This window comes from Leopardus geoffroyi, chromosome A2 (genome assembly GCF_018350155.1).
Source record: "Leopardus geoffroyi isolate Oge1 chromosome A2, O.geoffroyi_Oge1_pat1.0, whole genome shotgun sequence".
Classification (NCBI taxonomy): Eukaryota; Metazoa; Chordata; class Mammalia; order Carnivora; family Felidae; genus Leopardus; species Leopardus geoffroyi.
The window spans coordinates 161,977,144-161,983,784 of record NC_059331.1 but is presented as its reverse complement, the minus strand read 5'-3'; the positions used below and the strand labels follow the sequence as shown (position 1 = coordinate 161,983,784).

At 45.5% G+C, this 6,641-nt stretch overlaps 1 long non-coding RNA gene across 1 annotated transcript; it reads right to left on the bottom strand.

The window, feature by feature from the left end:
• Positions 1 to 1,174: 1,174 nt before the first annotated feature.
• On the bottom strand, positions 1,175 to 5,566 carry LOC123607057. Its single transcript, XR_006716626.1, has 3 exons — positions 4,595 to 5,566; positions 3,283 to 3,351; positions 1,175 to 1,654 (listed from the first exon to the last, which is right to left on the bottom strand). It is a non-coding gene; the product is annotated as an uncharacterized LOC123607057 (long non-coding RNA).
• Positions 5,567 to 6,641: the final 1,075 nt, after the last annotated feature.

Below are 6,641 nucleotides of genomic sequence, written 5' to 3'. Positions count from 1 at the left end.
GAGTTTGAGCCCCGCGTCGGGCTCTGGGCTGACCGCTCAGAACCTGGAGCCTGTTTCAGATTCTGTGTCTCCCTCTCTCTGACCCTCCCCCGTTCGTGCTCTGTCTCTCTCTGTCTCAAAAATAAATAAACGTTGAAAAAAAAAATTTAAAGATTTCATTTTTCGTAAGTTTATTTTTATTTATTTTGGAGAGAGAGATAGAAAGCAAGCAGGGGAGGGGCAGAGACAGAATCCAAAGCAGGTTCCATGCTGTCACCACAGAGTCTGATAACGGGGCTCAAACTCATGAACCGTGAGATCATGGCCTGAGCCGAAATCAAGGGTCGGACGCTTAACCGACTGAGCCACCCAGACACTCCTAAGATTTCATTTTTACAAGTAATCTCAACATCCAACGCGGGGCTCAGACTTACAACCTAGAGTTAAGAGTCGCACGCTCCACCGACTGAGCCAGCCAAGCGCTCTCCAGATGTTTCTATACGCCTGTCCTAACGATCAGTGTGCCAGGACGGTGAGGTCACAGTAGCCTCTGTTGCTACTAGAACTCTCAAAAGCGAGGGAAGCGGGCGCCTGGGTGGCTCAGTCAGTTGAGCGTCTGACTTCGGCTCAGGTCATGATCTCATGGTTTGTGGGTTCAAGTCCCGCGTCGGGCTCTGTGCTGACAGCTCAGAGCCTGGAGCCCGCTTCAGATTCTGTGTGGGCCTCCCCCTCGCACTCTCTCTCTCTCTCAAAAATAAATAAACGTTTAAAAATGTTAATGAAAAAAACGAGGTAAGCTATTCTGTAAACGGGCTTCCTAGTTCCTTTTCCTTCATTTAAGATCTTTAGTAGAGGAATATTAAGCTTCAAGATCTTCCTTTTTCCTAGTACTGACTACTGTGACACTTTTAGCACTTCCCCAAATCCTAATTTTGTGTCCGGTACAGAAGATACTTTAATTAGACTGGCCCACATTTTTACCACACGGATTTGAGACTAGAGGGATAGGTAGACTTTCCACATCTATATCTATCTATCTATTTTAATGTTTATTTATTTTTGAGAGACAGAGCGTGAGTAGGGAGGGGCAGAGAGAGAGAGAGAGACACACACACAGAATCCGAAGCAGGCTCCAGGCTCTGAGCTGTCAGCACAGAGCCCGACGTGGGGCTCGAACTCACAAGCCATGAGATCATGACCTGAGCTGAAGTCGGACACTTCACCGTCTGAGCCACCCAGGCGCCCCTACCTTTCCACATCTATAAACGGCAACTTAGAAAGTGAGAATAGAACAGTGGAGCTAAAAAGAACTTAAGAGATCATTTAGTCCAAATTCCTTAATTACAGAGAGGAAGTGAGAGTCAGAGAAGGAGAGTGATGTGCCCTGGATTGCACAGCTAATTAATAATCGAATTCAGTGGAAACTCAGGTCTTCTAGTCCACAGAAACACTCAAAGGTCCACCCTGGTTCCCAGCGGGCTGAACTCCCAGTGGGTGTGGAAACTTTCTAGCAGATGAGGAGTGGGGGGACCACGGCTGGCCCCTGGTCAGGCATTAAGATATCTGGCTTCTCTATTTCTTCCTGCAAAAGCGGTACATGAGGAGAACCTTCGCTTCTTCTGGAAAGGCCCTCTGTTCCTGGGACAGGGACCCAGCGTGGTGGCTGCACGGAGACCTGTCCGAGACAAGTAGACAGTATACAATGTAAGAAGCACAAGGTGGTCCTCACTAGGATGTCTGGGCCTGCCTCTGTAACATTCTTGTCTCTGGGTTTTTCACGTGATCTCACTGAATTACCCCCGAATCCAGAATGCATTTCATTTACTTTGGTGAAGTATGGAAGTTTTTGGAAGAAAGGAAATGAATCAAGTTTAGATCAAACAAAAAGGTTACCAACACTTCCCACAAGGTTGGTGATTACTAAGAATTAAAAATTCAGATTAAGGGGGCGCCTGGGTGGCTTAGTCAGTTGAGCGTCTGACTTCGGCTCAGGTCATGATCTCACAGTTTGTGAGTTCGAGCCCTGAGTCGGACTCTGTGCTGACAGCTCAGAGCCTGGAGCCTGCTTTGGATTCTGTGTCTCCCTCTCTCTCTGCCCCTCCCCAGCTCAGACTCTGTCTCTGTCTGTCTCTTTCTCAAGAATAAATAAACATTAAAAAAAAAATTGGATTAATATATATGGTAGTGTAGCTTCATAAGGGACATAAATGTCTAGTATATTCTAACATGTGTATTAATTTCCAGGGTCATCTTCATAAATGGGTAAAGCTTCCATAGATTCATAGGAACATATGGCCAGGTATTCATATTATGTATACATAATATACATATGTAATACACACACACATATATACAAATATATAGCTATATATTTATATAATACATATTTGTTACATATATATTACATATATGCATTCACATATGGGACATATATATTAATATGAATATGTTATTTATATGTATATATCACATGCATATATTACAGAATATACATATGTTATGCATACATAATATGCATATATGTGTGTATCCTTATATACACATCCATATATTCATACGCAAATGTGGAAATTTTACCCATTTATGAAGATGGCCTTGGAAATTAATAAACATGTTGGGACATACTAAGTATTATATATATATATATATATATGCACATACATACAAACATACACATATACGTGCATATATTAATAGGTTACATATGCATATATGCAAACCCTTCTTTCTCAATATATGAGAATCCTGTGGGATCCCTCTCCCTTCACATGCATATATATGTGTGTATGTTGTATACCTTTCTCTTTCTTATTTTTTCTTTTCTTTTTCCTCAAGAAGAGGAAGGGAGAGAACAAAGAGAGGAGGGTTGACCAAAAAATGTTCACACATTAATAAGAGAAGAATAAATCCTTAATCATAATAGTTAATGACACACACCCTTTTAAAATCTCATCTGTTTTCGCCTAAAGGAAAGATATTGTAAAAGAACATTCTAAAATGAAAGAAACTCTTTTTTCTGTTTTCTAAAACCAACAAAGGCTACCTTGTATTGAAAGTCATTATGGCAAAAGCATTAGGAAGGAAGGACCGTTTAAAGTTAAATCTGTCATTAATTTACTAACTCCTCACTTGAATCTCATAAATAATTTTAAGTAGAAAAGGTTGTCCAATGTGATTAAGGCCATTATTTCATGCTGAAGCAGCCCACAGGCTTTTCTAGGGTAAAAATCTCTCCATAAAAAGAAGAACTAAGGTTTCTTCAAGGTTAAGGGTCTTTGGAGCCTATTCCGTGAGATATATTACCGTAGAGATGATGGAGTGTGTAGAAGTCGTCTGAGAAGATTACACCAGGCTTCCCAAGGTGAGAGGTATCTGAACGAAAACAGATTATATTATTTTAAGAAGATTTGCTGGTGTTCGATTTCCCAAATGAATCATAATGCTGTCTGCTTCCTAAAAACCTAACATCTGTATTGAGAAAATGATAGCCTTGGTGTCATTTAGTTCATTCAACAAATATTTATTGAGCACGTCCTGTGTGCCAGACAGATTTCTGGGTTCTTGGGATCCAGCAGTGAACCAGATGAAGTCCCTGCCCCCAAAGACCTCATAACCTAATGGGAGGCAATGAAAAGATAAAGCAATGAATGTGAAAGCCAGCAGAACTCCTACTCCATCAAGAAACAGACAAGTAGGCATGAAAAGCTCCGTGGCGAGCTTGTTGGACAAGGAGAGGATTGAGAGGAGACAGGCTGTCTTTCCAGAGGAAGTGATGTTGAGCTGAGACCCGAAGGCTGAGGGGGAGCTGGTACAGCCAATGTAGGTGGGGGTTTGAGGTGGAGGGAAGGAAGGAGTGTTGCCGGCCAGATCACGCGGGATCTTGTAGACCGCGTTCAGGAATTTGAAATTTATTTTCAGAGCAGCGGGAAGCCACCGTGGAGTTTTTAGTAGCCAAGTGACCTGGGCAAATTTTGTTTCATAAGATCCTCTTGATGGGAGTTGGAGGAGGGACAAGACCCCAGATAGGAAGGGCATCAGGATTCAGCCAGGGAAGAGACAACAGCACATGGCCGGCTCTGGAGAGTGGCAGCGAGAGCTAAGACAAGAGCCAGTACCTTCCTTGTGCCAAATATTCTTCTAAGTGTTCACATGCACCATCTCCTTGAATCTTCATAGCATCCTCACCAGGAAGGTCTATTATTACCACCTATGTTCTGTAAATGAGGAAACCAGAGAGGCTGAGTTACTTGCATAACCAAGTGGTAGATGTGGGACTTGAATCTACTTCAGCTGGCTGCAAGTTTAACCACTTCCCTACAGATCTCTCTCAAGAGGGAGGCTCATTAGAGGGATATTGAGAAAGTGGACTTGAGAGCGTTCAGTGACTGCGGTTCGGAGTCATGAGGAAGGATGATGCCCGGGCGGGGGTGGTATTGCCTTCCAATGGGAGGAGAATGGAAGGTTTTTGGGGGGGGGGTGGGGGATGGGGGCGAGGGGGAGGTGTCCAGTTGAATTACAGATCTAGTGCTCCAGTGCCAGTTCTGGACTGGAAGTGTAGACTTGGGAGTCCTCTCAACCTGATCGTAATTAGACTCAAGGGAGTAGACGAACTTACCTAGCGAGAGTGTGTACGGTGACCGGAGAAGATAGCTTAGCGCCCCCCCAGAAGACTCCAACACGTAGGGAATGGGTGACTTGAAGAAGACTGACAGGATGTACCCAGAGAAGTCAGAGAAAATCAGAGGACTTGGTCGTCATCGAAATCAAGGTGATGTTTCCAGAAGTCGAGGACTGCTGGGCAGGGTCAGATGCTGTCCAGCAAGGCGAGGACTCCACTGGCCTTAACAGCAATGAGGTCCCTGGTGAGAACACTGTAGCGGACCGGTGGTAGTAGGCAGACTGCGGTGGGGAACGAAGATAATGAGCGTAGGAGCGAGGTGGTTGGGGAAGGGGACACGGGGAAAGGGGGAGGAAGTTGGTTTGATTTTTAAATACAGGAACCACCTGTGTTCTTCTCCTCGGGTGCTGACGGCAAGGAGGTGGCTCAGAAAAAAATGACAGATGGAGCGGAGAGGGGACCAAACAAAGAATGGGCTCTTTGAGACGAGGTGGAGTTTAGAGTCCGGCTGGGGTGGGTGCGGAGGCGGATGTGTCCACAGGCTTGGTGGTGGGTGGTCAAGGGCTTTCCTGTTAGAGGCATTGACTTCATAAAGGGGAGGTGTGTTGAGGTCAGAAACGTGAGGGGGGAGAAGTATGAGTCAACTGGAGCAGCAGCCCTGTGAGAGAGCAGATTGCAGGCAACACGGAGGGCCCCGTGGAGTCTGGCAGTCATGAATTTATGGTGGCACCAGTCTGCGAGGTCATCTGATCTTCTCAAGCAGAGTTCAGCAGCCCGGGTGTACAAAGAGCTCAGAAACTGTGGCATGATCCGAGGTGAGGTTTTTCCGGGTGTTTGGGGAGGGTGGACGATGGAGACGACCGAGCAAGAGAGGTGGGGGTCCGCGAGGGCCTGGCTGAGGGGGCAGATCGTGGAGTCTCAGCTGGATGGGGAAAATAGGGAGCAAGGGGACAGATCCTTGCTCTGACTTTCTCATGGACTCTGTTACTTCGGGCAAATTGCCACAGATCTCTGGGATTCGGTCCCCCCCGCCCCCTGTAAGTGAGGGTGTTGGCTCGTTTGGTCAACATCCCTCCCAGTTCCAAAGTTCTGCGGTTCCATTTTGCAAAAATGCAGGCACTCTCAGGCCATGAGTGAGAAACAGCTGCCAGTTCTTTCTAATCACCAGGGTCAAACGATCTGCACTATGCTGGAGAAGCACATTCCATTAATGTTTCTAGACCATCGATGCCACTCTTTAATTTTCTCATGCAAAGATGAAAAATGCTCAGGGCCCTTCCCCTAAATCAAGCCTAACCGTCTCAGGGACGTTGGTGATCCAGCCCTGCTGTGTACTTCCCAATCTGCACTTGATTCAATTAGATTCAACTTAAAAACAGATCCATGAGTGTCTACACTGCATGAGATACCGAGACAGCAGTTGCAGGGGATACAAAGAGAGCTACAGTCCTTGCCCTGTTATAGTCTAGGAGGAAGAATAAGACCGGTACAGAAATAGATGTGTTGGGATGTGAATCTTTGTATTCAACTCAGGAAACCATTTCTTTCTATATTTCTCTCTAACAACGTAATTTCTGTTTTGAGCCTGCTTTTTACCAGATTGGAATAAACTCAGTGGGGGTCCCCACCATTTTGGGGGTCATGACTAATTCTCAGGACTTACATAATCTTAAGGCATCAGTTATCAGGTGCCTTTATGGTCCTCAATACCATCTGTCAGCACTATCCGTTGAAACATCCATTGCCCCCCTGTGGTTCTACATTATCAGTTCATGCAGGTGTCCGTAGGGACATACTCATTTGCTCTGCATGGTCCCTTTAGGACTTTTTGTTTCTCTCTGCTACTTCTAGGCCTTTCTGGGCTACATGGTAATCACTGGGACTCTTCCCGGCATGCTTAAACACACCATTATGGACTGAATGTTTGTGTCCCCTCTACCCCCGCAATTTCTGTGTTGAAATCCTAACCCCCAAAATAATGGCACCAGGAGGTGGGGCCTTTGGGAGGTGATTAGGTCATGAGGGAAGAGCCCTCATGAATGGG